The 24,727-nt window shown below is 44.0% G+C and overlaps 1 non-coding gene and 1 pseudogene across 1 annotated transcript; both read left to right on the top strand.

Moving 5' to 3' along the window:
• The first annotated feature begins 11,596 nt into the window (after positions 1-11,596).
• Positions 11,597-12,742, top strand: LOC101135635 (hsp90 co-chaperone Cdc37-like; annotated as a pseudogene).
• A 9,594-nt stretch (positions 12,743-22,336) lies between these two features.
• Positions 22,337-22,525, top strand: LOC115934901 (U2 spliceosomal RNA). The gene has a single exon (XR_004070634.3). It is a non-coding gene; the product is annotated as a U2 spliceosomal RNA (small nuclear RNA).
• Positions 22,526-24,727: the final 2,202 nt, after the last annotated feature.

Raw genomic sequence — 24,727 nt, 5'->3', positions numbered from 1 at the left:
ATGCATATGATCACGTGCTTGATTGTATATGTGTGCACTTGTGTGTATGTGAGCAAGAGTGCAAATCTGTACAAAAGAATATTTACCAAAGGGTTCGAAGTGTCTTTTTCTCAGCAAGGTGGGGTAGGATAGTGGTGAAGAGCACAGGTTTTAGAGTCAGATTGCCTGAGTTCGAATTCAAGCTCTTACAACTCTTAGGTGGAGCTGGACTTTCATCTTAGGAAATTTACTCAACCCCTTTGTGCCTCAACTTCCCCACCTGTAAAATATGAATGATAGTAGAAACTACTTCCTTGGGCTATTAGTAAAGTATGAATGTGTTTAGAACAGTGTTTTGTGCTGTTTTCACTATTATTTTTAGAATGTAACGTCGTGGATAATTTTAATGTCTTCTTTACCCCTTTCATTATTGTCTGAACTTTTTTTTACCGTGACTTTATAATCTGAAAACAAGAGCTTTTTAAAAAATTTTAGCAAACTAGGGAAAGATGAAGGAAGAAAGGAAGGGAGAAGGGAAAGAAAAGATTTGTTCTCTTGGGCTAATTTCATTTCCTCTACAGCTGAACTGTATGCCTTCATTGGATCATTTTAATTGCTATTATTTGAAGAAGACTTGAGGAGATATTTTTCCCAGAAAATGAACATTTCTTTATAATGCAAATAGTTTTTCCGTAATTTCCCTGAATTATAGGAAATTCGGGGATCGGAAATTTCTTTTTTTTCTCTTAAGATGGAGTCTCACTCTGTCCCCCAGGCTGGAGTGCATTGGCGTGATCTCGACTCACTGCAACCTCTACCTCCTGGGTTCAAGGAATTCTTCTCCCTCAGCCTCCTGAATAGCTGGGATTATAGGCGCACACCACCGCACCCAGCTAATTTTTGTATCTTTGGTAGAGACGGGGTTTTACCATGTTGGCCAGGCTGGTCTTTAACTCCTGACCTCAAGTGATCTGCCCGCCTTGGCCTCCCGAAGTGCTGAGATTACAGGCATGAGCCACCATGCCCAGCCATGATTGGAAATTTCTTAAAAGCAGGGTGATCACGACTGCACATCAAGACAATGGTAATATTTTTTCTTTTCCTATTTTTTATTTTGATAATTTTTAAATACATAGAAATTGAAAGAATAGTACAATGAATACCTCTATAGCCACCACTTAATTTCAATAATGGTTAACATTTTGCTGTATTTGTACTCTCTCTCTCAACACACATATACACATACATGAAGTAAAGAGGTCTTAGCCATGCACCCTACTGTCAGATGGTCCAAAAATTAACGATTTTATGTCTACATGCACATATATCTGTAAACACATACAGATATATATACACAAACATTGCACATGTGGGAGCATGATAAGATTTTTAAAAATAGTGAATTTAAATAAAGAGTATTTGGGTATTCTCCAAACTATACTTGCAATTTTTTTGCAAGCTTGAAATTACTTCAAAGTAAATAATTCCAAAATAAGTCTATAGAGACAGGAAGGTAGTAGGAGTAGAAATGAAACAAGATGGCTCATCAGATCATTATTGGATCTGAGTGATGGGTGCATGGGGTTGTAGTGAGTGCTAAAAGCTCTTAAACTTTCACATTGTGGTTGTGTCATTGATATACACATACAGATAATACTTTTTTTTTCCTGAACCAACTAAGTTGTGGCAGATATCATCCAACTTTGCCCATAAACCCTTCAGCATGACTAGCTAAAGAATAAGCACATTCCCCTAGATGGCTACAATAGTATTAGAGAACGTAAGTTACCTTCTCACATCAGTAAACATTGCCATGCAACTATGTATTCATTCCACAAGTATTTATTGAAGACTTACTCAGCTAGACAGTGAGCTAGACTGATGAGCAAAACAAATATGGCTCCTGCCTCTATGGAATGAGAGAGACCAACATTTAGAAACAGAAAAACAGATCACTATATAGTGACAAATGTGGTTTCTGCCATAGAGTGTCATTGTGTATCTACCTCAAACTTACTTTTGATCAGTACCACTACTAATAGTGATGGCTAGCACTGATTGAAATAGTAATTAGGAGATTTCCAGTTGCAAGCAACAGAAACCTAACTGAAACCAGCTTAAGAGAAAAAGTTATTTATTGGCTCAGTCTAAGCCCAAACCGAAGCAGGAGCTTAAATGATGGCTCCCATCACATCTCCAGACCCCACCTTCCTCCTCAGTATTGATTTAAATTCTCAGGAAGCCTCCCTTCGTGTGGCCAAAGAGATGGAGACTGGCAGTCCAAGTATAAAAGGACATTATAACTTCAAATGCCAGGTAAAAAGATGCTCTGTCTCCCAAGGTCCCTGTACCAATGCTTAGGGAAGACCTGACTTGCCCAGACTGGGTCATGTGCCCTTTCTGAGCCAATCCCTGAGGCCAAGAGGTGTTGGATGGTCAAAAGTCATTGGGCCATCCCATGGCAGTGTCTGAAATCCTGTCCCTCCAAAGGTCCTGAAAATCTGAGGAGGACCTGAGGTGCTGGAGGCCTTCATAATACATCGCACACTCCCAGCCAAATGGAAGAAGGAGGCAAGGACTTCCACATTCCCATTTGGTCTATGTCTTAACAGGCCGATTCCACCAGAGGTCAGGGCAGAGCACGACATGGAACGGCCCTGGGGCTGGCTCTTCAACTCCAAATCAGCAGCTCTCACCAGCGGTCCCTGAAAACACCAGGAGCTGCAAGCCGCCAGAAAGAAAACCTGGGTGCAGCACGGAACTGCTGTCTGCTTCAGAACTGGCTCTCAAAAGGCACAGGTCTAAACAGGCAGGATGAGGAAAGTGATTTTGAAAACACTGTATTTTGTAGCTGCAAATCGTACAAAGTGGGCCCCAGAATCGTACAAAGTGATATACAAAATGTACCAACGCAGAAGCCACCAGAAAAACAGGATTCTCATCTCTGCTTCCACCTGTCTCTCTACATGGACCTTCTACCACCCTTCTGCCTGCTCATTCAGACTCAACCGCACTGATTGCCTTTCTGCTCCTGGAACATGCCCAGCTTATTCCCACCTCGGAGCCTTTGCACTTGCAGTATCCCCTGCGTGGAAAGTCCTCTTTCTACACCTCTACCTATCGGGCTCCTTTCTCCCAATGTTAGCGCCCCACCTAAAGTAATGCCCCACCCAGTAGGACTAACACATCACCCTGTTTATTTCCTTCATATCATTTATCACCCTCTTAGATTTCCCGCAACCCACAACAAAGCACAACAAACTCAGAGATTTGGTTTTGTGGTTTCCCCAGCCCCTAGAACTGTGCCTCCTCAGAGAGTTTAATAAGGGCTCAGTAAACATTTGTTGAATGAACAAACAAATGAATAACCCCGAATTTTCCACATCTAAAATGTGATGGTTAGATTATATGATGTTAATAATGGCTAATATGTACTGAATGTGTATTGCGGGTTGGGCACATTGTTGAGGGCCGTGGGTAGCACTGTAGATTATTTACTTTATATTATTTCAGCCATAACAAGACCTCAAATATTCTCAGGACCTCAAACATTTAAAGTGATGTTTCTGATGCCAAAATTCCTCTCTTAGCAATTTATTTCTTTGGCTTAATTTGGAATCTTTCAAAATACCTTTTATTGCAAGAACAGGAATCATAAAGTCATCTCTCATCCCAAGTTAAGTGAGTTAGAAGTTTATAACAATGGATGACACATTTCTCTTTGTTAAAGTATTCCAGCCAATAATTAAAGAAGGGATGATAGATTTATTAATTTGCCTTTTTTTTTTTTTTTTGGAGATGGAGTCTTGCTCTGTTGCCCAGGCTAGAGTGCAGTGGCACAATCTCGGTTCACTGCAACCTCTGCCTCCTGGGGTCAAGCAATTCTCCTGCCTCAACCTCCCAAGTAGCTGGGACTACAGGCGCATGCCTCCACGCCCAGCTAATTTTTGTATTCTTAGTAGAGATAGGGTTTCACCGTGTTGCCCAGGCTGGTCTCAAACTCCTGACCTCAGGCAATCTGCCTGCCTCGGCCTCCCAAAGTGCTAGGATTACAGGCATGAGCCACAGCGCCTGGCCTTATTTTGCTATTGTATTAGTCAGGGTTCTCCAGAGAAACAAAGCAAATAGGATATATGTAGATCTATAGAAAGAGATTTATTATGAGGGATTAGCTCACATGATTATGAAGGCTGAGAAGTTCCATAAATTGCCATCTGCAAACTGGAGGCCCAGGAAAGCAAGCAGTATAGTTCTAGTTCAAGCCTGAAGGCCTGGGAGCCAGAAAGCCAATGATATAAGCTCCAGTCTGAGTGCCAAGGTCCAAAAACAGGAAGTAGGAGATCTGATGGTGAAAATCCCTGCCTGAGTCTGAAGGCTTAAGAACAAGGAGCTCCAATGTCGCAGAGCAAGAGCACTGGATGTCCCAAATCAAGCAGATAGATTGAATTCACAATTCCCCTGCCTTTTTGTTCTATTCAGGCCCTCACCGGATAGGATATTGCCCACCCACATAAGGGAGGGGGATCTTCTTTACTCAGCGCTATGGTCTGAATGTGACAACCCCTCCAAAATCCAGGGGTTGTCAAGGTAATAGTATTAAAAGACGGGCCTCTAACAGGTGATTACACCACGAGGGCTGCTCTCATGTGAAAGAAATAAAGGCCCTTATGAAAAAAGGCTTTTTATGGCATTTGTCTAGGTCTTTAGCTTGCTCGTTAGCTTTTTTGCCATGCAAGGACACAGCATTCCACCTGTCTAAAGGACGCAGCCTCACCAAACACCCTCAACTGCCAGAGCCTTGGTCTTGAACTTTCCATCCTCCAGAACTATGAGAAATAAATGTCTGTTCTTTATAAATTACCCAGTCTCAGGTATTTTGGCCAGGTGCGACAGCCTCTGCCTGTAATCCCAGCACTTTGGGAGGCCAAGGTGGGAGGATTGCTTGAGCCCTGGAGTTCGAGACCAGCCTGGGCAACGTAATGAGACCCACCCCCCCGATCTCTATTAAAAAAAAAAAAATAGGCCAGGTGCGGTGGCTCACACCTGTAATCCCAGCACTTTGGGAGGCCAAGGCAGGCAATCCCTTGAGGTCAGGAGTTCAAGACCAGCCTGGCCAACATGGTGAAACCCCATCTCTACTAAAAATACAAAAATTAGTCCAGCATGGTGGCACGCAACTGTAATCCCAGCTACTTGGGAGGCTGAGGCAGGAGAATCGCTTGAACCAGGGAGGTGAGGCGTAGGTTGTGGTGAGTTCAGATCGCACCATTGCACTCCAGCTTGAGCAACAAGAGCAAAACTCTCTCTCAAAAACAAATAAATAAATAAATACAAAAATAAAAATAAAAAATTACCCAGTCTCAGGTATTTTGTTGTAGCAGCACAAACAGACTAAAACACTCAATCTACTAGTTCAAATGCTAATCTCTTCCAGAAACGCTCACACAGATACATGCAGAAATAATATGTACCAGCTATTGGGGCATCCCTTAGCCCAGTCAAGGTGGCACCTAAAATTAACCATCATGTTACTGATCATGATTTAATAGATCTAGGAAATTAGAATGAAAGTCTGCTAACATCACAAGAAGAGAGCTCATCAGACATCATGTGGCTCCTAATAAAAGAGCAGAACACCACCTGTGAAGAAGTCTTACCAAAATAAATTCACATCTAAATCTGATCAAACCTCAAGATTCAACCATCAATGTACAGAAAATACAGAGAAACTGGTTAATCTATACCACGAATACAATCAGCAAACTCCAAAGAGGAGGATGCTGACAATCTGGATTTCTCAAAGATAAATTATAAAGGAGATTAGAGTGAAAACTGATAGATTTTTAAAGCCTTTTAAAGGACATAATCAATCACAATATATGGACTTTATTTGGTTCCTGATTCGAATAGACAATCTGAAAAACAAAAAATTTCAAAATGACCAGGCACAGTGGCTCACACCTGTAATCCCAGCACTTTGGGAGGCTGAGGCAGGTGGATCACCTGAGGCCAGGAGTTCGAGACCAGCCTGGCCAACATGGTGAAACCCCATCTCTACTAAAAAATACACACCTGTAGTCCCAGCTACTCAGGAGACTGAGGTGGAAGGATTGCTTGAACCCGAGAGGCGGAGGTTGCAGTGAGCCGAGATCACACCACTGCACTCCAGCCTGGGTGACAGAATGAGACCCTATCTCAAAAATAAATAAATAAATGAATGAAAACAAAATTTTTTAATAAAACAAAAATTTTTTAATTCAAAATATATGGGACAATTAAAATTTTTAACACTGAAAATATGTTAATATTGAGGAATTATTGTTTTTAGAATGATATTTTAGTTATTTTTGTTTACACAGAGTCCTTTTATTATAGATACAAACTAAAATATGAATAAAATTTAAAAAATAATAAAAAGATAAATTAAAAATCGCCACATATTTGAACATTTAAAAACATAATAAGCCAAAAGCTTTTCGAGCTAGAAATGAAAAAGCCACTGAAGCATCATATCAGTTTTAATTTCTAATAAGGCAAATAGCAAATCTATAACTTACATAAAGGAAAAGCTGTTGCTATTTAGGGTTCTCAAAATTTTTTTAACAGTAAGGCTTTCTTGAGACCAAAAAATGAGGAAACCACTGTGGATTATCATCAGCCATGATAGGTCCCTTTCTTGCTATGACCTCCTAAGAAGCCACTGTTCTAGAATTCCAGGCACGTATATAAGTCCCTGGTTGGGCTTAGGTTTCTGGGCTTTCTAGCTCAGGAGGCTGGTTTTCAATGACCTAAGGGATTTTGCCCAAAGTTTACTTGTTTTCTTTTTGGCATTGTAGGCTTTCTGTCTTTTTCATTTGTTATTAACTTTCGCTCTCTCTTTTTTTTTATTCTTTTTCTCATTTTCCCATTTGTATTCTTTCTCTTTTTTTAGTTTTCTCATTTTTCCCTTTTTCTTGGTCTTCTTTTATTTTTCTCATTGTTTTCTTTTTCCTTATCCTTTTTTCTTTTTCTCACTTTTTTCTTTCTTTTTTCTTTTTTTTTTTTTTTTAATTTTTATAAATAGAGATGGGGTCTCACTATGTTGCCCAGGCTGGGCTCAACCTCCTGAGCTCAAGTAATCTTCCCACCCCGGCCTCCCAAAGTGCTGGGATTACAGGTGTCAGCCACCGCACCCAGACTGTTTTTTTATCTTTCTCTTGTTCTTTTTTATTCATTTCCTTTCTCTCATTATTATTTTTTTTGTTTTTTTTTTGAGACAGAGTCTCGCTCTGTCGCCCAGGCTGGAGTGCAGTGGCACAATCTCAGCTCACCGCAACCTCCACCTCCCAGGTTCACGCCATTCTCCTGCCTCAGCCTCCCGAGTAGCTGGGACTACAGGCGCCTTCCAGCATGCCCAGCTAATTTTTGTATTTTTAGTAGAGATGGGGTTTCACTGTGTTACCAAGATGGTCTCAATCTCCTGACCTCGTGATCTGCCCACCTTGACCTCCCAAAGTGCTGGGATTACAAGCGTGAGCCATGGCGCCCAGCCCTTCCTTTCCTCATTTAAAAAAATTTTGTTAGTATTTGATTTTTGTTTATTTTTAGTTTAGCATTGTGTTTTGATCCCATTATAAAGATCAGTTGGTCGGGTGGTCTTTGGGAGTGATTTTTCTTTTGACGTGATCTAGACCAAGCTTCTCTCTAGCTTTTCTCAGTTTTCAGCTGACCTTGGGGCACTCTGCCTTCAAGCCCAGCAGTAAGTCCAACGTACGGCAGGGCCTCTTGTCCATCTCGGCTGAGAACACCCATGTTAGCAAACACCAGCTCCTCAACACCATCATCAAGGGTACCTTTGCCTGTCAAAGCTGGCCTGGCACATCCTTACTGGGAAATATGCAGCCATGGGGGATCATTGACCAGACTCAACAGAATTCCTCTAGCTTCCAGAGACAATCCTGTGAAGTAAAAAGCATGAAGGCTTAGAATCATCTCATCATGGTGAAATTATTTGAAGGGGTTGAGACTGAGAAGAAGATTCCTTGTCACGGACTACACCGCTGGAGAAGAGTCCTCCTGCCTCATGGAAGTATGAAAGAAAAAGAGTGAAACTGTGCCCCAAAGAGTTCAAGAAACCAGTGACTAACAGAAATTCTTGAGTTTACAGGATGGCAGATAAGAAATAACTTGCTGAATTGCTGAAATTCCTTCTGCTTATGAGATTTAAAAATTGACTGAAATTGGTTGGAACCAATATGGCCAAATGGAATCTGTGTAAAACAAGGTTGCTTACATCGCAGTCTGGATCTCCACCAGATGTTTCATACTAACTCCTCCCAAATTTGCACATGCGACCCACGAGGAAGCGTGAAGAGATAGCTGCATATGCTGGAGGACTTCCCAGACCTCCCCTTTCCTTCCACCAACCACCTGCTAATCTCAGAATTCACCCCCAAACCTTTTCTAATAATATTGCCTTAAAGCCAGCACAAGCAGACAGATTTGAGCTGGACTCCTATCTCCTTATTGGTCAACCTGTAATAAAAAGCTTTGCTTTTCCTCAAAACCTGGAGTCATTGCATTGGCTTGTAGCGCATTGGGCAGTGAGCCCCTTTTGCTTGGTAACAAAATGACCAAGTCAAATTCCGCCAGATAGTATCTGCTGTACATTACTGTCACCAGAAGTTTGTTGTCCATAGAGACTCAAAAGCAGATGGTTGGGCACAGTGGCTCACACCTGTGATCCCAGCACTTTGGGAGGCCAAGACGGGCAGTTCACACAAGGTCAGGAGTTCAAGACCAGCCTGGCCAACATGGTGAAACCCTGTCCCTACTAAAAACACAAAAATTAGCCAGGCGTGGTGGCAGTCGCCTGTAATACCCGCTGCTCGGGAGGCTGAGGCAGGAGAATTGCTTGAACCCAGGAGGCAGAGGTTGCAGTGAGCCAAGATCATGCCACTGCACTCCAGCCTGGGTGACAAAAGCAAGACTCCGTCTCCAAACAGTATATAGCCCGGGAGCGCTGGCTCATGCCTGTAATCCCAGCACTTTGGGAGGCCAAGGTGGGTGGATCACCTGAGGTCAGGAGTTCAAGACCAGCCTGACCAACATGGAGAAACCCCATCTCTACTAAAAATATAAAATTAGCCAGGCATGGTGGCGCATGCCTGTAATCCCAGCTACTCAGGAGGCTGAGGCAGGAGAATCGCTTGAACCCAGGAGGTGGAGGTTGCAGTAAGCCGAGATTGTGCCACTGCACTCCAGCCTGGGCAACAAGAGTGAAACTCTGTCTCAAAAAAAAAATTACATATATATACATATATACACATATACATATATATACACATATATATCCATATATACACATATACATATATATACACATATATATCCATATATACACATATACTTGTATATATCCATATATACACATATGCGTACATACATACATACATATATACATATATACATACATACATATATACATACATATATGCATATATACACATATATACATATATACATATATACACATATATACATATATACACATATATACATATATACATACACACACACACACACACACACACACACATATATATATATATATATATGGCAGAAAACCTGCCCTTGGATGCTGACATGAACATCAAGATTGCAGACTTTGGCATCGGCAACAAATTCGCTTTTGTCAACAAGGTGGTTATCTTCCGGTTATCCCTTTTGCTGCCCTGGAACTCTTCATGGTCAAAAGTATGATGGACCCACCATGGCTCTCCCTCTCCCTCTCCCCCTCCCCCTCCCCCTCCCTCTCCGTCCTTTCCACGGTCTCCCTCTCATGCCGAACCCTCTCCCTCTCTTTCCACGGTCTCCCTCTCATGCCGAACCGAAGCTGGACTGTGCTGCTGCCATCTCGGCTCACTGCAACCTCCCTGCCTGATTCTCCTGACTCAGCCTGCCGAGTGTGCCTGCGATTGCAGGCGCGCGCCGCCACGCCTGACTGGTTTTCGTATTTTTTTGGTGGAGACGGGGTTTCGCTGTGTTGGCCGGGCTGGTCTCCAGCTCCTAACCGCGAGTGATCCGCCAGCCTCGGCCTCCCAAGGTGCCGGGATTGCAGACAGAGTCTCGTTCACTCAGTGCTCAATGGTGCCCAGGCTGGAGTGCAGTGGCGTGATCTCAGCTCGCTACAACCTCCACCTCCCAGCCGCCTGCCTTGGCCCCCCAAAGTGCCGAGGTTGCAGCCTCTGCCCGGCTGCCACCCCGTCTGGGAAGTGAGGAGCGTCTCTGCCCGGCCGCCCATCATCTGAGATGTGGGGAGCGCCTCTGCCCCGCCGCCCCGTCTGGGATGTGAGGAGCGCCTCGGCCCGGCCGCGACCCCGTCTGGGAGGTGAGGAGCGTCTCTGCCCGGCCACCCCGTCTGAGAAGTGAGGAGACCCTCTGCCTGGCAACCGCCCCATCTGAGAAGTGAGGAGCCCCTCTGCCCGGCAGCCACCCCGTCTGAGAAGTGAGGAGCCCCTCCGCCCGGCTGCTACCCCGTCTGGGAAGTGAGGAGTGTCTCCGCCCAGCAGCCACCCCTTCCGGGAGGGAGGTGGGGGGTCAGCCCCTGCCCAGCCAGCCTCCCCGTCCGGGAGGTGAGGGGCGCCTCTGCCTGGTCGCCCCTACTGGGAAGTGAGGAGCCCCTCTGCCAGGCCACCACCCCGGCTGGGAGGTGTACCCAACAGCTCATTGAGAATGGGCCATGATGACAATGGCGGTTTTGTGGAATAGAAAGGGGGGAAAGGTGGGGAAAAGATTGAGAAATCGGATGGTTGCTGTGTCTGTGTAGAGATAGGTAGATAGACATGGGAGACTTTTCATTTTGTTCTGTACTAAGAAAAATTCTTCTGCCTTGGGATCCTGTTGATCTATGACCTTACCCCCAACCCTGTGCTCTCTGAAACATGTGCTGTGTCCCCTCAGGGTTAAATGGATTAAGGGCAAGATGTGCTTTGTTAAACAGATGCTTGAAGGCAGCATGCTTGTTAAGAGTCATCACCACTCCCTAATCTCAAGTACCCAGGGACACAAACACTCTGCCTAGGAAAACCAGAGACCTTTGTTCACTTGTTTATCTGCTGACCTTCCTTCCACTATTGTCCTATGACCCTGCCAAATCCCCCTCTGCGAGAAACACCCAAGAATGATCAATAAAAAATAAAATTAAAAAAAAAAAGTATGATGGACCCACCATGGATCTCAGGAGTCAGCTTCTATACACTGGTCAATGGATCTCTGCCTTTGATGGACAGAATTTCAAGGAGCTGTAGGATGAAGTACAGGGTGGAATGTATCACATTCACTTCTACTTGTTCATGGAAGGTGAAAACCTGCTTAAGAAATTTCTCATTGTCAATTCCAGCAAGAGAGACACTTTGGAGCAAATAATGAATGCTCCATGGATAAATGTATTCCATATCCCTCATAAAGATGAACTAAACCCTATGTGGAGCCATTTTATGACTACAAGGACCTTCCCCCTCACTTGGCAACAGACAGAGTTGATGGTGTCAGTAGGTTCCACACATGAAGAGATTTAAGACTTGCCTTGGGAGTCTCCAGCGCTGCTGCCACTGCCACCCAAGCCAGAGCGGGCTGGGCCGCCAAGGCAAGATGGTGGACTACAGCATGTGGAACCACATAGAGGTGTCTGATGATGAAGACGAGACACGTGCCAACATCGACACGGCCAGCCTCTTCCACTGGCAGCACCAGGCCCAGGGGGAGCGCATGGAGCAGTCCCAGAAGGAGAAGAGGAACCGGACAGGGGCTGCCACGAGCGCAAGCACAAGGTGGCCAAGTGCCAGAGGAAACTGAAGGAGCTGAAGGTGGCTGAGGGTGGCAAGGCAGAGCTGGAGCAGCTGCAGGCTGAGGCACAGCAGCTGCGCAAGGATCAGAGCTGAGAGCAGAAGCTGGAGGAGATGCACAAGAAGGAGAAGAGCATGCCCTGGAACGTGGACACGCTTAGCAAAGACAGCTTCAGCAAGAGCATGGTCAACACCAAGCCTGAGAAGACGGAGGAGGGCTCAGAGGAGGTGAGGGAGAAGAAACACAAGACCTTCGTGGAAAAGTGCGAGAAACAGACCAAGCACTTTGGCGTGCTCGCCACTGGGATGACAGCCAAGAGTACCTGTCGGACAACGTCCACCTGGTGTGCGAGGAGACAGCCAATTACTTGGTCATCTGGTGCATTGATCTAGAGGTGGTGGAGAAATGTGCACTCATGGAGCAGGTGGTCCCCCAGACAATCGTCATGCAGTTTATCCTGGAGCTGGCCAAGAGCCTGAAGGTGGACCCCCGGGCCTGCTTCCAGCAGCTCTTCACTGAGATTAGGACGGCCGATCGCCAGTATGTGGAGGGCTTCAACGACGAGCTGGAAACCTTCAAAGAGCATGTGCTGGGCCGTGCCAAGCCGCCCATCAAGAAGGCCATGAAGGAGTACGAGGAGGAGGAGCGCCAGAAGCGGCTTGGCCCTGGCAGCCTGGACCCCATTGAGGTCTACGGGTCCCTCCCCAAGGAATTCCAGAAGTGCTTCCATGTGAAAGACGTGCAGATGCTGCAAGATGCCATCAGCAAGACGGACCCCACCGACGCGAAGTACCACATGCAGCGCTGCTTTGACTCTGGCCTCTGGGTCCCCAACTCTAAGGCCAGCCAGGCCAAAGTGGGAGAGGAGGCGGGTCCCGGGGACCCGCTGCTGGAAGCTGTTCCCAAGATGGGCAATGAGAAGGATGTCGGCGTGTGACCTGCCCCAGCTGCCATCGCTACCTGCTTGCAGGCCCCTACGTGCCCCTTTTCAGAAAACAGATAGATGCCATCTCACCCGCTCCTGGCTTCCTCCACTTGTGCTGCTTGGCCGGGCCGGGAGGCCTGCCCAGCCCTCCCTGGCCTCTCCACTGTCCCATTTTCCAGCACCCATTCAAATCTCTGCTTTGAATCAAGGGGCTTCACTGCCTGCAGCCCCTCATCAGCATTATGCCAAAGGCCCAGGGTCCGGGGAGGGGCAGAGGTTGCCAGCTGGTCCACCAGGTAGTAGGGGAGGGTCCCCAGCCAAGGGGCTGGCTCTGGTCACTGGGCTCTGGTTTCACTGGCTGCTTTCTGTGTCTTCTATTTGGCAAACAGCAATTATGTTCGAATAAAAGATTTCAGATGCTCAAGAAAAAAAAAAAAGACTTGCAACAGGCCAGAGGTACAACGAGGTGATGCCTTTCGATCTGCTCTTGGGCTACAAGAGGTCCAAGCTGGAGGTCTGCACCATCCCTTTGCATCCCCAGCCTTTGGCTGATCTGGCCAACAGCAGCACACTTTCCCATCCCACAAGGTACAGCACAGGATCTCTGCCAGCCCCAAGCATGAGTTTCAGGGAGCCTACCATTCCCACCTTTAATTGTTGTATTAGTGTGCAAGGGCTGCCATAATACCACAAACTGAAAGCTTAAACAACAATTATTTTCTCATAGTTCTGGAGGCTGGAAGTCCAAGATCAAGGTGCCAACAGGGTTAGGTTCTTCTGAGGCCACCCTCCTTGTCTTGCAGAGTCTTCTCACTGTGTCCTCACACGGTCTTTTCTCTGTGCCCATGCATCCCTGGTGTCTCTTCCTCTTTTTATAAGGAAGCCAGTCCTGTTTGATTGGGACCCCATCCTTATGCCCTCATTTAAACTTTAAAGGCCTGGCTGGGCACGGTGGCTCATGCCTGTAATCCCAGCACTCTGGGAGGCCAAGGCAGGTGGATCACCTGAGGCCATGAGTTCAAGACTAGCCTGGCCAACATGGCGAAACCCCATCTCTACTAAAAATACAAAAATTAGCTGGGCTCGTTGGCACATGCCTGTAATTCCAACTATTAGGGGGGCTGAGGCAGGAGGATCACTTGAACCTGGGAGGCGGAGTGAGCCGAGATCGTGCCACTGCACTTCAGCCTGGGCAATAGAGCGAGACTCTGTCTCAAAAAAAAAAAAAACTTTAAAGGCCTTAACTTTAAGTTAAACTTTAAAGGCCTTAACTTTAAATCACCTCTTTAAAGGCCTTATCTCCAAATACAGTCACATTAGGGATTAGGGCTTTGACATATTAATGTTGGGGACACGGGGGACACAATTCAGTCCTTAAAAATTGCTGCACTAAGAATATTCAGAGGAGCAAGGCAGATCCTCAAGAGGTTCTGGAGATAGGGCAGAAGCCAGGGGCATAGCCAATGTGCCTGCCAGTCCCCCATGCAGCCTGGAGCCCTCTCCACAAACAGCAAGTTCTCCTTCAAGTTTATACAGAGGCATCTTTGTTTCAGGTTTGCCAAAAGGAACCTAAAAAAACCGAGTGGAGATGTTCAAACCTAAAGAGGCCGACCTATACTTGCTACACTTTATATGTAGTATGAAGATCTCAGGCTCCATGGAGCCCAATGAGATAACGTGGGAATTTGACAAGGTGCTCAACACAAACAGCTGCCAGGGCAAGCTGAGCAAGAAATGGTGCTGCTGTGCATGCATGGTGTGCCAGGCCAGGAGGGCTTTGTGCAGCAGAAGGTGGAGGTGTGCAAACTCCCACAGCAGTCTCTCAGAGTTCAATGGAAACGCATGCCTGGCACCTCCCTGGCCTTCTAAAGTATTGCCTCCAAACTCATGACAAAGATCCTCTCGATGAAACTTTACTCAGGCTCCCCTGGACTCTTTCTCACCTAGGCCTGACTTTTGGACTACCGTGTCCATCTCTACATTGCCCAGTTTTAGCAAGAATCCTGCTGAGTTGGTTTAGATAGAATTCCCCCATCCTGCATGTCTAATCACCCCTGATATCTAACCTGTTTTCTCATCCTCCACCATCCCCCTGATGTCTGATCACCCTGGTCTGTCTGCAGCAAGAAGCCTGGTTAGGTCAGTACAGTCAGAATCTCCCTTATCACTGATGTTTTCTCTTAGTAATTTTCCATCCACTGACCCGCCTACCCTATTCCTTGGCTATAAATTCCCACTTGCCCCTGCTGTATTTGGAATTCAACCCAATTCTATCCTGAAGGCTCTTTTTCCCTATTGCAATAATACTGAACAAAATCTGTTTTTACCACTTGAACTACTGTCCAGCTCTGGTTTTCTTTAACAACGAAGGAGATTAAGGTTTACAAAGCTGTCAGGAGCCACGTAGGAGACAAGAGGAAGAGCCAACTGGCCACCAGCCACTCAACTCCACCCCAGGCTGCAGAGATTAAATTGGCCTGTTTCTGGGGCACTTCTCCCGTCCCATGCCCTGCATCTTTTTTTCTTCCATATTTGTAGGGGAGGGAAGATGGTTCTGTAAAATAAAGATTAAAAAAAAAAAACACACACTTCTCTTCCCTCCTTCCTGTTTCCTTTCCCTGTTCCTTCTCCTTCCTCTCTCCCTCATGTGCTTCTGACCTACGCTATAAGACTTTGATTACATACAGGGAGAACTGGGCAAATAATTGAACACATCTAAGATAATGGGAACCAGGTTTCTCACTGGAGGAAGTTACAAATATGGAAAAGAGGAGGACAAAAATAAATCTGATGTTGGATTGGAATTGGAGATATTGGTGTGGACTCATGGTTTTTAATATAAAGAGAAATAAATATATATGTGTGTATGTGTCCATTCAAACCACTAAGATGGCCTAGGAGCATGGCATACCAGTATCAGTGAGTACTCCTAGTGCTCAGATCTTTGTTCCTACATACCATTCTCCACTTAAGAAAATCAAGGCTCTTTGGAGAAATGGCGGATTCCAGGGCTAGGTAGGGAAATACAAGATAAACTTGAAATATTTTTTGTTTCAGAAAGAAAGGAAGGGCTCAAAGAATGATGAGAACATACCAAGAAGAACAGAAGTATCTATAATTAATCTAGAGCAAACATTATTCTAAATGGGGAAATGCTAAAATTATTCCTTTTAAAATCAGGAATGGGACAAGATCCCACTAATACCACTACTATTCACATTGTGAAGGTCTGAGCCAATATAGATGTAAGAAAGAAATTGGAGTTTTAGGAATTGGAAGAAAAAATAAATCCATACTCAATTGTATATTAAATGATTGTTTAAAAAGAAAACTCAATAGAATAGACAAATTATGAGAATTAAAGTTTAGCAAGAAGCCTGGTTATAGGATTTTTTTCACATTTTTTATTTTTTTATTGAGGTAAAATATACATATATAATTTACCATTTTGGCTGGGTGCGGTGGCTCACGCCTGTAATCCCAGCACTTTGGCAGGCCGAGGCGGGCGGATCACGAGATCAGGAGATCGAGACCATCCTGGCTAACACGGTGAAACCCCATCTCTACTAAAAATACAAAAAATTAGCCGGGCGTGGTGGCGGGCGCCTGTAGTCCCAGCTACTCCGTAGGCTGAGGCAGGAGAATGGCGTGAACCTGGGAGGCAGAGCTTGCAGTGAGCCAAGATGGCGCCACTGCACTCCAGCCTGAGAAACAGAGCGAGACTCTGTCTCAAAAAAAAAAAAAAAGATAATAATAATAATTTACCATCTTTACCATCTCTAAGTGTGCAGTTCAGTGGTAATAAATTCATTTATATTATTTTTTCCCTTTCATCCATCCCCACCCCACCTCCCCTTCTCAGCCTCTAGTAACCACCAATCTACTCTCTACCTTCATGGGATCCACTTTTTCAGTTCCTGCGTATGAATCAGAACATGCAATCTCTCTGTGCTTGGCTTATTTCACTCAACATAATGCTCTTCAGTTTCATCCACGTTGTTGCAAATAACAGGATTTAATTCTTTTTATGGCTGAATAATATTCCATTGTGTATATATACCACATTCTCTTTATCCATTTATTCACTGATGGCCACTTTGGTTGATTCCACAGTTTGGCTATTGTCAATAGTGCTGCAATAAACATAGGAGTGCAAATATGCCCTTGATATACTGATTTCCTTTCTTTTGGATGTATATCCAGAGGTGGAATTGCTGGATCATATGGAAGTTCTACTTTTCATTTTTTGAGGAGCCTCCATTCTATCAAGGCTCTTTGGAGAATGGTGGACTCCAGGGCTAGGTAGGGAAATATAAGATAAACTTATCAATAGAATCAATATTTTTATGTTGTATTTCCATATACCAGAAACAAACAATTATAAAATATAATTTTTTAAAAATCCATTTACAATAGTTAAGAAAATACTTTTTTTCTACATAGAAAAAAACTAAAGATATGTCAGAACTACAGAGGAAAGTATAAAACTTTATTAGGATATTAAAATCTAACTAGAAGGAGAAATATACCATGTCCATGGGTAGAAAGAGAAAATTGTAGATATGCATTCTCTCCAAATTTATCTACATATTCAATACAATACTTCAGCAGGGTTTTACATGGAAGTTGATAAGATGATTCCAAAATGTATATGGAAGAGGAAAGGACAAAGAATAACTAGGATCCTCCAAAGAAGAGCAGGGCAGAGGACTTGCCACACAAACTATGAGGAAGTATACGAAACCTATAGTAATTACGACTTTATTAAGTATTATAAACCTATAGTAATTAGTAACTCAGTATTATAAGCCTATAGTAATTACCTATAGTAATACTTTATCATTATTAAAAACCTGTAGAAATATAATCATATTGGTGCAAGGTCAGATAAATTGACAAATGGGATGAAGGGAGTGGAATGGAAGGGAATGAAATGGAATGGAAGCTTCAAAACAAACCCACACATTTCATAATGTTGATGCACAACAGAGGTGGCATGTCACATCACTGGGGAAAGGAATAGCTTCAAGAAATGAAGCACCTTTTAAAAATGTAATCCATTTGGAAAAGGAGAAATTAGATTCCTGCCTCACACTATATCCAAAAATCAACTTCAGATGTAATAAGGACATAAATGTCAAAACAAAACTTTTTTTTGTTTTTTTTTTTTTGAGGCGGAGTCTCGCTCTGTCGCCCAGGCTGGAGTGCAGTGGTGCAATCTGGGCTCACTGCAAGCTCTGCCTCCCAGGTTCATGCCATTCTCCTGCCTCAGCCTCCCGAGTAGCTGGGACTACAGGTGCCCACCACCACGCCCGGCTAATTTTTTGTATTTTTAGTAGAGACGGGGTTTCACCATGTTAGCCAGGATGGTCTCAATCTCCTGACCTCGTGATCTGCCCGCCTAGGCCTCCCAAAGTGCTGGGATTACAAAAACAAAACTTTTAAATAAAAAATATAAGCAAGGTTTTGGCTGGGCGCAGTGGCTCACACCGGTAATCCTAGCAATTTGGGAGGCCAGAGTGGGAGAATCGCTTGAACTCAGACTCTGTCTCAAAAAAAAAAAAAAAAGAACTCCTATACAATTACAAATGCACAAACAATTCTCTGTAGGGATAACCACACTTTTTCTTAAAGGGACAGATAACAGATATTTTTGTCTTTGAGGTCCATACAACCTCTCTTGCAACTACTCAATCATTGTTCAAAAGTAGTGAAAGAAAATACACAAGAGATTAACCACGTTTCAGTGAAATTTTATTTACAAAAACAGAGAGCCAGCACAATGGCCTTAGCTTCCCAACCCTTCTAGTAGACTAAGAATTTGAGTTGAAAATATTTTAAAATTAGAATTTAAATCAGTTCGCTTTGTTATATAATAAAATACTGCAAAACCTAGTGGCTTAAAGCAGCAAACACATTATGTCTATTATGTCTCTCTCTCTCTTTTTTTTTTTGATGGAGTTTTGCTCTTGTCATCCAGGCTGGAGTGCAATGGCAGAATCTCAGCTCACTGCAACCTCTGCCTCCCAGGCTCAAGAGATTCTCCTGCCTCAGCCTCCCAAGTAGCTGGGATTACAAGCATGCACCACCATACCCAGCTAATTTTTGTATTTTTAGTAGAGATGGGGTTTCACCATGTTGGCCAGGCTGGTCTCAAACTCCTGACCTGCAGTGATCCTCCCGCCTCAGCATCCCAAAGCACTGAGATTACAGGCGTGAGCCACCGCGCCTGGCCAAAGTCTCTGGATACTATGGGTCTGCTGGGCAGTTCTTCTGTTCTGGATCAGCTTGGCAAATCTGTGCTGTCGGTTGGAAGCTTGGCTGGGACCGGAAAGTTTAGGGTGGCTTCACTCCCATTAATGTTCCTTTAACCAAAGCAGGTCATATGTCCAAGCCCAGATTCAAGATTCAAGAAGTAGATAAATAAACTAAACTTCATCTTTTTTTTTCTCTCTCTCTCTTGAAATAGAGTGTTGCTGTGTTTCCCAGGCTGGAGTGCAGTGGCGCAATCTCAGCTCACTGCAACCTCTGCCTCCCAGGTTCTAAACGATTCTCATACCTCAGCCTCCTAAGTAGCTGGGACTACAGGCATGCATCACCACATCCAGCTAATTTCTTTATTTTTAGTAGAGATGAATGGGGTTTCACCACGTTGGCCAGGCTGGTCTGGAACTCCTGGCCTCAAGTGATCCACCTGCCTCAGCCTCCCAGAGTGCTGGTATTACAGGTGTGGGCCACCTTCATCACTTGATCCTCCCACTTCAGCCTCCCAAAGCACTTGATAGAAGGAGGAGCAAAGTCAGAGGCAAAAGGGAATGTAATCCAAGATGGGAGGCATTTATAGCCACTTTACAATTGAATTGTAAACCTTTAAGCAATCATGATGTGAATTCATAGTCTAGGTAATAATCAGTGGCTGTACAATTGAAAATCACTAACTTATGTTAGCCTCTGTGGCTTGGCTCCTAAAGGAAAAGTTTCCATCAATAACAAGTTTATAGGCCAGAGGCAGTGGCTTACACCTGTAATCCCAACACTTTGGGAGATGGAGGCAGGCAAACTGCTTGAGCTCAGGAGTTCAAGACCAGTCTGGGCAACATAGTGAGACCTTGCTCTACTAAAAATTAAAAAATAATAATAATAATAACAAGTTTATAGAACAGTCTCCTATTTTATTTTTCACAGAACTCTTTTGTCCAAATGCAACAACTAAGACACTTCTATAACCACAGTATTTATATTAATGACTCCCAAGAGAACAAGCATTCCTTGTCCCCTGGTCCTACCCAGAGAGATTTTTCTAGAATTGGGGTAGGGGAGGGAAAGGTAAGGAATATCATTTGACAATATTTATTCAGATAAACCACAAAATTTTATAGTCAATGAAAAACATATATAACTACGTCTTTTAATACAAATTATAGAAAGCATCACGTTTATAAAATAGAGACAAGGTTTTTAAAAATTGAGAGGCTGGGTGCAGTGGTATGTGCCTGTCACTCCAACGCTTTGGGAGGCCGAGGCAGGTGGATTGCTTGAGCCCATGAGCTCAAGGCTGCAGTGAGCTAGGGTCATGCCACTGTCCTGCAGCCTGGGTGACGGAGCAAGACCCTGTCTCTTAAAAAAAAAAAAAAAAAAAAAAAAAGGCCATGCACAGGGATCACGCCCATAATCCCACAGGGCTCACACCCGTAATCCCAGCACTTTGGGAGGCCGAGGCGGGCGGATCACGAGGTCAGAAGATCAAGACCATCCTGGCTAACATGGTGAAACCCCGTCTCTACTAAAAATACAAAAAATTAGCCGGGCGTTGTGGCGGGTGCCTGTAGTCCCAGCTACTCAGGAGGCCGAGGCAGAAGAATGGTGTGAACCCGGGAGGCAGAGCTTGCAGTGAACTGAGATCATGCCACTGCACCCCAGCCTGGGCGACAGAGCGAGACTCCGTCTCAAAAAAAAAATATACACACACACACACACACACACACACACACACATACATACATAGAGAGAGAGAGAGAGAGAGAGAGAGAGAGAGAGAAACACCAGACAGTGGAGAGTTTCCAGTTTCCAGGTATACCCTGAGTTTGGTAGAAGCCATTTCTCTCCAAAAGAGACCCTGTAGGCCACAGTCAGAGAGCAAGCATCCCTGAGAAAGCCACAGAAAGATTATTCTCCTGGCTGAATCCATTCCCTGACTGGCTGGCACTTGGCAACCTGACAAGTGTTTTACATTCAAAAGGTCAAGCTCTGAGTGAATCTGCCCAGAGACTCTAGTGAAGAGTGCCTTGCCACTCACGCCTGGATGCCCAGGCCTGGCGCCTGTCCCCTGCCCCTGCCATTCTGACAGCTGTGGAAGAAGGACCCAGGTTCCCAGCTTGGGCTGTCAGCACATGCGGGGCAGCCCTTTTGTTGAAGGTCAAAGTCTAATTCTCACTCCAGGAAGCCTTCTCTCTGGCTCTCTTTCTTCCAGCATGTCCATCTTAATAATTGCTTATATTTTTCTGTTACTTTATAGTCTTCAAGACATTTTCCCCTTCACAACCTCATTTGATCCTCTCAAACAGAAGCAGGGTGTCAGAACAATCATGAGTCTTCGTTTTGTAAAAAGAAAGACTAGGCAATTGAGTGCTGGGAGAAAAGCGTAGGGACAGAAAGATGTGATATTTTTCCTCCCCCATCATAAGGGTCACGGCTGACACTCCTATAACAAAGACAGGTTAACAGGAGAAAAGCATAACAAATTTATTTAATCAAAGTTTTATGTGACACAGGAGCCTTCAGAATGAACATCCAGAGATATAGGGAAAGTTGTCTGGTTTGTTTTTGTTTTGTTTTTGTTTTTGTTTTGAGACAGAGTTTCGCTCTTGTTGCCCAGGCTGGAGTGCAGTGGCGCAATCTCAGCTCACTGCAACCTCCATCTCCCAGGTTCAAGAATTCTCCTGCCTCAGCCTCCTGAGTAGCTGAGATTACAGGTGCCTGCCACCACGTCCGGCTAATTTTTGTATTTTTAGTAGAGATGGGCTTTCACCATGTTGGCCAGGCTGGTCTCAAACTCTTGACCTCAGGTGATCCACCCACCTTGGCCTCCCAAAGTGCTCGAATTACAGGCCTGAGCCACCATGCCCGGCGAGCTGTCCATTTTTATGCTTTGATTGGATGAAAAATGGACAGCCGTGCAGAAATATGACTGGACTAAAAGAGTATGACCCAATGCTAATAGACTGCGTGGAGAAGCCCAACAAGGCCTACGCAGTTTCTTCTTGCCCTCTCTGTTGTAGCATTTCTTCCTCCTAGGTATGGATGAGGCAGGACCCCTCTGGAATGACAGTCTTCTGACCTAATATTGCACAAGGATAAGACAGAGAATTTCTTTATGGCCAGCTCCTAGCCAGAACAGTAAAGAAAGGTTACAGTAATTATTCTAGTTTTTATGGCTGGCTTTGGAAAAGAGAAGTTCTAGTTTCTATGACCCACCTTGGGGAAGAGGAATTCTGGTTTCTATGACTTGCTTCAAGACAGAATGAAGGGTAAGAGACAGCAAGGCAGAAAATCTAAGAGACCTTGGTTCTGAGATTGCTTCTGAGGCCTTCTGACATCCTTTAATTTATTGCTTCTCGACATTTTGGCTAAGATCAAGTGTAGTATCTGTTCTTATCTTTAATATTTGATATGTCCTCTATCCAAGGGCAATATATTAAATGGATTTTTGGAGCAGGGAGATAGAATAGGAGTTTGCTCCATCCACTCCACACACTGACTTGGTATTGCAGTACCTCCAGGAATGATGCAACCCTCCAGGATATTTTTATTTTTAATCCTTTAATTTAAAGTGCTCAGCATGCCAAAGTGCCATACTTTGAAGTATCACTTTCTGAGCCCCAATAGAAGTATAATATAGTAGTTAAAAACAAAGGCTCCATAGTTAGCCTTCTGCCCATTACTCACCAGGTAATCTTGGCACACTAATCTCTCTGACTCCGGTTTCCTATATAGAAACTAGACATAATAATCTCCCTATCTCCTAAGTCTTTTTGCAAGAACAAAGTATAAAAATATAAGTAAAATGTCTACCATATAACAATAGCACAAGAAGTCACCAGTATTGTTTTTATTATTTGTATTGCTTTTGTTGTTATCACATAGCTAGTGATCCAACACTAGCTATGTGATAACGCCAGCTGTGTGGCAAAGTGGAGACACACATCCATGACCTGAAAGTCATACTACCTACCTCCAACTTTCAATAAAGAGAGTGGGAACTCTGGCTGTCCTGCTCTCCCAAATGAGAAGCAAGCTATCCCATGATGTGTGGTCTAGGGTTCCTCATTAGACTGCTGTTGTTCTTCTTCTTCCTCCTCCTCCTCCTTCTCCCTTCTTCTCCTCCTCCTCCTCTTCTTCTTCTTCCTTCTTCTTCTTCCCTCTTCTTTTCTTCTTCTTCTTTTAGAGACAGGGTCACACTCTGTTGCCCAGGCTAGAGTGCAGTGGCACAATCATAGTTCACTGCAGCCTTGAACTCCCAGGCTCAAGCAATCTTCTTCCCTCCACCTCCCACATACCTAGGACTGCAGACATGCACCACTACACCCAGCCAGACCCATCTTCTTAAAAGAAAACTTTTTCCTTACAGCTTGCTAAAACTTCAGAAAATAACCCTAGGGTCCAAAATTCTTTTAGGTATGGGCAAAAAACAAGTTTTACCCGAAACTGGATCTGTCTTTAGAATCCTGTTAGCCTTTCCCTCCACAACCTAGTAGTCTAATCCAGGAAAGTCAGTATTCCCAAATAAATCAACTCCACTGATGATCAAACTTCTTCTTATAGCCAGGAGTTTCAAATCCTTTTCTCACTAAACTTTCATCAAATTTGCTCAAAAATCACCAACTTTTAACTATTCCAGTTCTTTTTCCTCCTTGGGTAATTACCAATGGATATGTCAGTGAGCAGCAAATGGAAAAAGAAGGTGGGAAACTGAGGGTCCATGTGACCCAGTAGTCTGGTTGCAAATCCATGAATAATTCACAGCTAACTATGCCCATGTGAAAGAAAATGAGAGATGTTTAGTTACAGCATGCAAAAATAAACAAATGAAGAAAAGAATTAAATTTCAAATATGATCATAACTATATAAGGAAAAAAAAAGCAAATGAGAGAAAAAATGAAAATGAGAGAGCAGGATCCCAGGAAATACATTAAACCGTGACTGTGAAAGACAAAGAGAATATGAGAGAAAATAATAACAATATAGAAATCTACCTTACTACACAGTGTATAGCAAAAGAACAGTAAATAATGAATCTCCCACTACCATTAAATTAACTTCAAATTGTTTTTGTTTCTAATTTACATATGCCTGAATCAAATGTGATAGTGGAAGTCTTTTTTTAATGCTATTTACATGCCACAGAAATACTGCAACCAGAATGAAAGATTATTGATCATTTCCAATAGCTTCCTCTAAAGTATATGCCAAACTCATGGAAGGTATATGTGAGAGTCATTTGAATTTCAAATGCATTTACAAGGGTCAGCGCTATCACAGTACGTAGCAAATGAATCCGTAATGAGGAGGTATTCCAGACCGATTGTTTCCAAATTATGCTTTTAGATTATCTTCATTTCTCTCTTGAAAATATGTCCTATTATTTATAGCATGGAATGAGAAACCCTTGACTTTTCTGACATCGAATTATATCTCTGGTTTTTACGATTGCTCTCTCATGCTTTTACACACCAGCCTAGCCACAACAGACTCATACGCTTATTTTTTCTAGTAAACGCCTAGAAGCCTTCAAACCCCAGCTCAAATGTCACCTGCTCTGCAAAACCTTCGCCAGCACTCCCAGGTGGAGTAGAAATCCCTACTCAGCACTCTCATCACCCTATGTGCATGCGTCTATTCTACATGCAGCTTCAGCAAGCGTCTTCTTTTCCGGCACCTAAACTCATCAGGTTAAGATAGAACCATGGTGCAGCAGGGCACGGTGGCTCACACCTATA

Source organism: Gorilla gorilla, chromosome 4 (genome assembly GCF_029281585.2).
Source record: "Gorilla gorilla gorilla isolate KB3781 chromosome 4, NHGRI_mGorGor1-v2.1_pri, whole genome shotgun sequence".
Lineage (NCBI taxonomy): Eukaryota > Metazoa > Chordata > Mammalia > Primates > Hominidae > Gorilla > Gorilla gorilla.
The sequence above is the reverse complement of the archived record's forward strand: the minus strand, read 5'-3'. Positions and strand labels throughout refer to the sequence as shown.